This window comes from Gopherus flavomarginatus, assembly GCF_025201925.1.
Source record: "Gopherus flavomarginatus isolate rGopFla2 chromosome 12 unlocalized genomic scaffold, rGopFla2.mat.asm SUPER_12_unloc_1, whole genome shotgun sequence".
Taxonomy (NCBI): Eukaryota; Metazoa; Chordata; order Testudines; family Testudinidae; genus Gopherus; species Gopherus flavomarginatus.
This window is the reverse complement of record NW_026114604.1, coordinates 41,979-50,555: the sequence shown is the minus strand read 5'-3', so window position 1 is coordinate 50,555 and position 8,577 is coordinate 41,979. Positions and strand designations below refer to the sequence as shown.

Here is an 8,577-nt window from a genome sequence, read left to right as displayed (position 1 = left end):
AAAATTGTTAGGTTTACACACACAAGGTGGAAATGTTATGAAATATTTCTCCTTTTCAACCACATGTATATTTTTTCCTCTAACATCTCAAATTTTGAAGATAGAATTTGGAGACAGCACTTTTACTAAATATTCTCTTTTGTTTTTCAATCAACTTGCAATCTGGTCAAAATTTTGAATTTCAGAAGTTGGATAAAAAAAATCCTTAAATTTTTGATTAAAATAGTGGATTTTTAAAAAAAACACAATTTTCCCTACCCGTTTTCCCTCCAGGTATAGAACAGGTCATTCCCCTCTCCCATAGCCAAATGTCAATGAAGAAAAAGGGCAAGGGGGGAGAAATTCAGGAAAATGCTGCTGGATTTCTCTTATTCTTCCCATTTTGACTAACTCCCCTTTTTTCTCTAATTTCTCCAGTTGTGTGAAAAGATACTCTTCTCTATTGTTTTACTAAAGGCTTCCTTCACCTCTTTGTTCCTCAGTGTGTATATTATTGGGTTAAATACTGGCATCACAACCTTGTACATGAGGGAAATAATCTGATCACTCTCTAGGCTGTAGCTGGACTTGGGCTTTACGTAGGAAATTAGGGCCATTCCATAGAATAAAGTCACCACCATGAGATGGGAGGAGAAGGTGGAGAAATCTTTATCGATGTAGGACAGGATTATCAACAGGAAAGGTCTCATGATGAACAGCACTGGCATGGCCAAGAAAACGATCTTGATCTTGGACATGTCTGTGCACACCATCTTCACCATTGGTGGGATGTCACAGAAGAAATGGTGGATGCTGTTGGAGCGGCAGAAGGACTGGCTGAAGATCCACGTGGTCTGAACCACTTCCACCAAGATGCTGATGACGCATGAGGTGGCTGCTAGCTGCCTGCACACCCAACTACTCATGATGGCTGTGTAGTGCAAGGGGTGGCATATGGCCACATAATGATCATACGCCATGGCTGCTAGGAGGCAGCATTCAATGAGGCTGAGGATGGTGAAAACATACATCTGGTCTGTGCAGCCTGCCATGGAAATGCTCTTATGCTCCACCAGGCAGTGACTCAGAATCTGAGGGCTAGCTCAATGGTTTGAACATTAGCCTACTAAACCCAGGGTTTCCAGTTCAATCCTTGAGGGGACCAGTTGGGGACTCATCCTGCTTTGAGCAGAGCGTTGGACTAGATGACCTCTTGAGATTCTTTCCAAGTCTGATATTCTATTTCAGGGGTTGGGAACCTTTCAGAAGTGGTGTGCTGAGTCTTCATTTATTCACTCTAATATCAGGTTTTGCATGCCAGTAAAACATTTTAACATTTTTAGAAGGTCTCTTTCTATCAGTCTATAATATATAACTAAACTATTATTGTATGTAAAATAAATAAGGTTTTTTACATGTTTAAGAAGATTCATTTAAAATTAAATTAAAATGCAGAGCCCCCTAGACTCGTGGCTAGGACCCAGGCAATGTGAGTGCCACTGAAAATCAGCTTGCATGCTGCCTTCAGCACACATGCCACAGGTTGCCTACCCCTGTTCTATTTCCAAGAAGGACAGGATCACAAGGAGGAAATAGATGGGGGTGTGAAGAGGTGGGTTGAGTTTTATCAGGAGGATAGTGAACAAATTTCCCACCAGAAAGATGAAGTAGGTAGTTAGAAACACCACAAATAGAAGAATATGCAGCTCAGCAAGGTACAAAACCTCCACCAAGGATGGTCTGGTTCTGGCCAGGGTCTCTCTCAGAATGGGTCCCCTTTTGGGGTAACAAACAGACGCTGGAGCTGAACCTGAAGAACCTCAAATATATGAATGTTAACTATACAACTAGTACTAATTTCCCATCTGTTGGAATCCTTCAAACGAAAAGCTGCTGCCATTATGTATATAAATATGCAACTGAGCTTCACTATCAGGAAATAATAACTTTGGTATTGATCTATTGAAATCAATAAAACTATGCTAATGTACATTGGCTGAGGATCTAGCCCACTGACAGCAATGATGTTACACTGATTTACACTAGCTGGGGATCTAATTCTTATGCCTCAGAGCATTTACCCTCCCCCCCCCATCCATCTACATGATAATTCAAAATGGGACCAGTCTTTTTGCCTTTGGGAATATTTTATCTACAACCATATTTACTAAATAGAATTTCCAAAATGCAGGCAAAATTCTGATCTCATCCATGCCTTCATCATGACAAGAGTTAAACGCATGTAAGTATTCCCACTGAGGTCATAACTCACATAAGTAAGAACTGTGTTTAAAGCCCTTGGAAGTATTAAAAGCATTATGGGTCAACTGCATCTCAGATATAAGAATATTGAAATCAATGGAGGATTTTGGCCCTTGGTGTGCTAAATATATTATTCTTCCCTAAATATTAAAGAAGAATTTAAATCATTGCTGCCATTATCACAATAGCATCCTAACTGCCTTGTTCTCTCATTGTACAAAAGAAGACCTAGGGTCAGTTCCTCAGCAGCTGTAAACCCTCATGGCTCCATTGATATCAGTAGAACCATGCTGATTTACACCAATGGAGGACGTTTGTCTCAAACCCTTGCTATAAGGAGCTTGCAATAAGAAAGATCTGATAATTTAAGAAAATACTTTTTCTGCAGACATTTACTTCAGGATTATTTATTGAGAAGGAATTTCATACTAATGGACATTACAGTGAAAAGGCAAAATTGAAATAAAAAAATATTGATAATTATCCTTAGCATCTTCAATGTCTCGGTCACAAAGCAATGCATCTAACAGTAGTGAGCTACTAAGGAAGAAAGTGGGGGTCAGAAGGTAAAGGGACTTGGGCAAGGTCACAGTGAGTCAGCATCCCCAGAAATGGAACTGAGGTCTTCTGACACCTAAAAATATGCCATGACCACAGGACCGTTCCTGTGAATATTCAACACACATAGACACACACAAGGAAGGGCACATCCCCTGCAGCAGGGAAAAAAACACACCCACACACACAGAGAGAGAAAGAGAGACCAGGGCTCTTTCTCTCCATCGATGGGCAACAGGGTCTCTCTCACACACACAGAGCAGGGCTCATCCCTTCTAGCAGCAGGGAACAGGACACACACACACACTGGAAATCAAATAGAGAAAAGGAAATCAAACAATCTAAGCAAACAGTGATGGCCCACTGTGCAAAGTGCATTATATAGAACGATTTAAGGCAAATGGGAAGATTTTGATCAAATAGGAAGACTTGGAAAAGTTGTTGTGAAGTCAAAAGTATAACTGGGTTCAAAATAGAATTAGAAAAGTTCAAGGTCCATCCATGGCTATTAGTCAAGATGGTCAGGGATACAACCCCATGATCTGAGTGTCCCTAAGCCTTTGACTGCCAGAAGCTGAGACTGGACGACAGGGGATGGATCACTCAGTAATTGCCCTGTTCTGTTCATTCCCTCTGAAGTACCTGGCATGTGTGGAAGGAAAGAGAGGTGTATTTATTCCATCCACTGGCTCTTGGGATGTAATCCCTGAAGGAACATTCTTATGATATTCCTGTGAGGATGAACAATACCACCTTGAACTAGTTAGGCCAAAACAAAACAAAATTCACTCAGCCAACCATTTCATACGAAGTCTGATGATGACGTGTATTTTCTAGAAGAGAATTGCAATGGGGTTTTACTGTAACTGGAGGGAGGATGCTGTCCATTTCCTCTAATCGGAGTACTTTATTTTTAGTAGGATTGAATCACCTTTCATTGCCTGCAGTCCCTTCCCCCCAATCCCATCCATGGTCATTTTCCAGGTTAGTTGTCCTTGGTGGGGTTTTTCAAAGGGTTCTTAAGGAGTTAGGTATCAAATTCCCATTGAACTTCAATAGGAGTTAGATGCCTATCTTCCTTAGGTTCTTTTGAAAAGTCCAACAAATGGAATCTGGGAATTTTTCCTAAAGAACGTAAGGAAGCCTATATGATGTCCCAGGTCTTGAACCCAGGCCTGAGAGTCCCCAGACAGTGCCCACATCCCAGCTGCTACTCAATGCCTACTGAAACTTGGGCTGAGAAGCTGCTAGGACTATAACTCCAGCCAAGGTGTCTCCTGATCTACATAAGACAGGGGTCTGCTGTAGCTCATGGTGCTCAAGCAATAGCAACTTTTGCTTTTTAGCTCTGGATGCCCCTAGTTCAATCCCTGGTGTGTCACACAAATGGCATTTATCACCCAAGTGGGGATTTGAAGTGTTGTCTTCAGGGGCTTGGTTGATCTTCCTTTGCTCAGATGAAGTCTATAAGCCCCTTATCAGTTTATATTACATGCCTCTCCTCTGCGTCCAGTCTGTAAAGGATGAAGAAAGTGTTATATATTTAGGTTAGTATCTTTAGCTAAGGTTGTACTGACTCTGGTGTTCCTTGTGGAAGTCTCAGGTTCCATCTCTTCTGGCAGCAAGATGGGGGTTGAGTGACCAGAGTGCAGCAAGCGAACAGGTAAGCCTGCACTCTGATCAGTTGGATGTTAATTAGTTCCCCTTGAGAAAGCTGAGGGGGGTAATTAGACAATCACACTGGCCGGCTGGATGGGATAAGGAGACAATTAGCCCATCAGTCCAAGGCTGATAAAAAGGCAGGAAGGAAGTCCAAAACAGGAAGAGAGAGCAGAGGCCAGGGTTGGCTGAGCTCAGTTACATGGAGGCCTCAAGGGAGGGAGATCTCAGTTCCCCTCAGGTCCTGGGGAGAGAGCCAAAAAGTGCTGTACGTGCTGTAAATAGATTGATGCATTAGGGTGGTTGTGGAAATGGTGAAGGGAACTTAAAATAACAGGGTCCGGTGAAGGCGCAACCAGTTGACTCTGTTCAGTTTCTGCAGGGAAGAAGGCAGGAGAGAAACCATGCCCTGTGACAGGCTGACCCACATAGACCCATTAACAATACTGCTTTGCATGGTCTCATATCGAGAAATGCTCTTGTGACCTGATCCACTGGTGTCCCCATTCTCAGCTGACCTGATATACAACATAGGTAGGAGACACTACAAATCTATGAGTGTCATGAGCAGAGAATACAACAGCCTTCAACTGTGTGACATCCATCCTCCTAACGCCTGTGGGGAAGAGTAGACATAACACTATATAGAAAACCAACAGTGTCAAGGAAGTTCTCACATCCCCAGAACACAGAGACACCAGCAAACACCACAGTAAAGTGTACATGGTGAAACCAAGAGATGGGTAAGTTTAAGTTGGGAGCAGACTGCCATGGAGAGAACAAAGTCAATGGGGCGACACTGATTTTCTCCCTCTGGGGATCTGAGCACTGATATCTATGTATAAATAAAATAAAATAATGTCTTTCCTAGAGCTTTACTTAGGCCTGAAAAGTGTATGAGGTTAAGTGTTTTAATTAATTATTGAGTGAAAATAAGTGTGACACATGAGAGACTTTCAGGGACCTATGCCCAAAGGAACCCAGGGATTATCTCAGACATTATTTGGTATAAATTGCACATCTTTCAATGAGATAAAGGGAGTTTCTTAATCTCTTACCTAGGGTAGGCATATCAGGGCTTTGCAAACATTAGGTCTACCATCGTTGATGTCTCTTGAGTGATTCGCTCATCCAGGGTTATGCTCATTCAGTGTCCCTTCACAATGGACTTGTGAGACAGAGTATGCTTTTACTTATATGAGTCCAAAAGCTACAGGTCAGAGTGAAAACTTCACATCCGCACCAATCCTCACATAGAGTCCGGGTGACTTTGAGTTTTTTTTAATCAGCTGAACTCTTTTCCTTGTTCAAAGACATTTTACTAATAAGTTATTGGAGTCTGGGACCAGGTATGTGGGTTCCAATCTTGGCTTTTCCATTGGTCTGATGGATCACTTTTCCCTTTCTGAACCTCACAGTCCCCATTTGTAAATTAGGGGATGGTGATATTTACCCTGTTTCTTCAGACACCTGGATGTCCCCTGATGAAAAGTGCTAGCTCAGAGATAGTGTTGATGAAGATCATCATCAATTTGCATGAAAGAATAAAGTCATTTAAAACTCATCTCCAATGACCCATGTAGATCTGTTTTTTTAAAATATTTCAGGCTGTGATGACCCCCCCTCCAAAAAGTGATGACCCTGCCATCCCATGCCACCCTTACTTCTGCGCTCCTGCTGGCAGCGGTGCTGCCTTCAGAGCTGGGCGCCCAGCCAGCAGCCGCCATTGTCGTGACCTCCCTACAATAGGTTTGTGACCTCCTTTTGGATTGGTACCCCCAGTTTGAGAAACACTGGACTAGATGATTTAGTTGTCTCTTCTGGCCTTAAACACTATAAAACTATGAAAGTATAAAATTTCCCATCACTATTTAAATGTCTTCATTAATTAAATGTCTTCATTAAATTAACTTCTCTGGGCCTTTGTTTCCTTCCCACCTTTGTCTGTCTTGTCTATTTCCACCATAAGAAGACTTAGCACAATTTGATTTTTTAATAACTTCGGCTGAAAATATTGATGCTTATTTTAAAGCTTTTTCTTCAGTTTTTATTGATTTTACATTGTCACAGTTGAGGGAAACTATATGGGGGGTCAGACTTTGGGGGGGTGTCAGACAATAATTATTTAGCAACCCTAGATGTTGAGATTCAAAAAGTTAAAACTTTATAACCATTACAACACAAATTGTAAAGAAATCACGTCAAACTATACAAAGTAAATAGCCTTAAATTAAACTCTAATAAGTTCTCAAAGAGCATTTTTCTTATTTTGCCTATCTGCAAATGTTGATTATTATAACTGGAAATATTTTGTCCATTTGTGTGTGTCTGGTGAAACTGACATTTATCAACATTACTAATAAAAATCTAATCCTTTTGGGCCTAATCACAACCTCTTTTGGGCATGGACTGTTTTTCACTATGTGTTTGTAAAGCACCCAGCACAACGGGGCCTCAGTCTTGACTGGAGCATCTGGGTGCTATAATAAGGCAAGATGATAATGATAATATAAACACGCCTATTAATTTTCAGTCCAATACCATAATGTTCAAATGAATTATATTCTAAACTTTTCTCTACTAAAACTTGAACCCTGGATTTTATTCTTGGCTCTGCCACTGACAGGTTGTGTGACCTTGGGCAAGTCACATCCATCCTCTGTGCCTCAGTTTCCCTTCCCTTCCCTTTGTCTGCTTTCTCTATTTAGTCTGTAAGCCTTTTAGTGCAGGGACTGTCTCTAACTCTGTTTCACTGTGCCCAGATCTTAGTTATGGCCTCTGGGTACTATAATATTGAAAATCACTCACTAGATGACTATCAAGAGCAGAAAGTGGTCATTACAACAATAATAATCAGGTTCAGAGTGGTAGCCGGGTTAGTCTGTATCAGCAAAAACAATGAGGAGTCCTTGTGGCACCTTAGAGACTTAACAAATTTATTTAGGCATAAGTTTTCATGCGCTAGAACCCACTTCATCAGATGCATGGAGTGGAGCAGCTATAAATACATGAAAAGATGGGAGATGCCTTACCAAGTATGAGGTCAGTCTAATGAGACAATTCAATTAACAGCAGTATACCAAGGGAGGACAAATTACTTTTGTAGTGGTAATGAGAGTGGCCCATTTCCAACAGTTGACAAGAAAGTGTGAGTTAACAGTAGGGGAAAATTAGTATTGGGGGAAATCAGTATTGGGGAAATTAGGTTTAGGTTTTGTAATGACCTAACCACTTCCAGTCTTTATTCAGGCCTAATCTCATGGTGTCTAGCTTGCAAATTAGTTCCAGTTCTGCAATTTCAAATCAATTGAAGTCTATTTTTGAATTTTTTTTGTTGAAGAATTGCCACTTTTAGGTCTATTATTGAGTGACCAGGGAGTCTGAAGTGTTCTCCTACTGGTTTTTGAACGTTATGATTCCTGATGTCAGATTTGTGTCCATTTATTCTTTTGCATAGAGACTGCCCAGTTGGCCCTGTTCCTGTATTTTCCACTCCACGCATCTAATGAAGTGGGTTCTAGCCCACGAAAGCTTATGCTCAAATAAATTTGTTAGTCTCTAAGGTGCCAGAAGGACTCTTCATTGTTTTAACAATAGTAATGTGATGTTCAATGTATTTTACTCATATTCATCATTGTCATTTCACAGATAATCTGCCTCTTTCTGAATTTTATTTTTGTAAGATCTGCTCTAGTTCAATCACAACTATTGTATTTGAAGCAGGAATTAATTCACAGAAGTCCTACGGCCTGTTTTAAAAAGATGGGTATCTAGACTATCACATTGGTCCCTTCTGGCCTTAAAACCTATCAATCATTGTCTCCTTCCATCCATTTCCTATAATGCTGCTTCCTTCTCATTTCTGACCCTGTGCTGCTCTCTAGCAATCATATAAAGCAAACAGAATCTCTTTGATATGAGCAGAACTCTCAGTCTCCTTTTTACTCACAATCCATTTCCAAATGCTTCCTGTCTATCGGTCAGAATGGTATATGGCCCATCTGTGACTGCTATTAGCAAATAGCGCCAATGGCCAGAGATGGGACACTAGATGAAGAGTGCTACAAAGAATTATTATAGCTGGGTGGGTCTCACTCACTTTCACCTTCCTCTGCAGCA

At 41.0% G+C, this 8,577-nt stretch overlaps 1 pseudogene; it reads right to left on the bottom strand.

The window, feature by feature from the left end:
• Positions 1–404: 404 nt before the first annotated feature.
• LOC127040965 (olfactory receptor 10A4-like) lies at positions 405–2,312 on the bottom strand (annotated as a pseudogene).
• Positions 2,313–8,577: the final 6,265 nt, after the last annotated feature.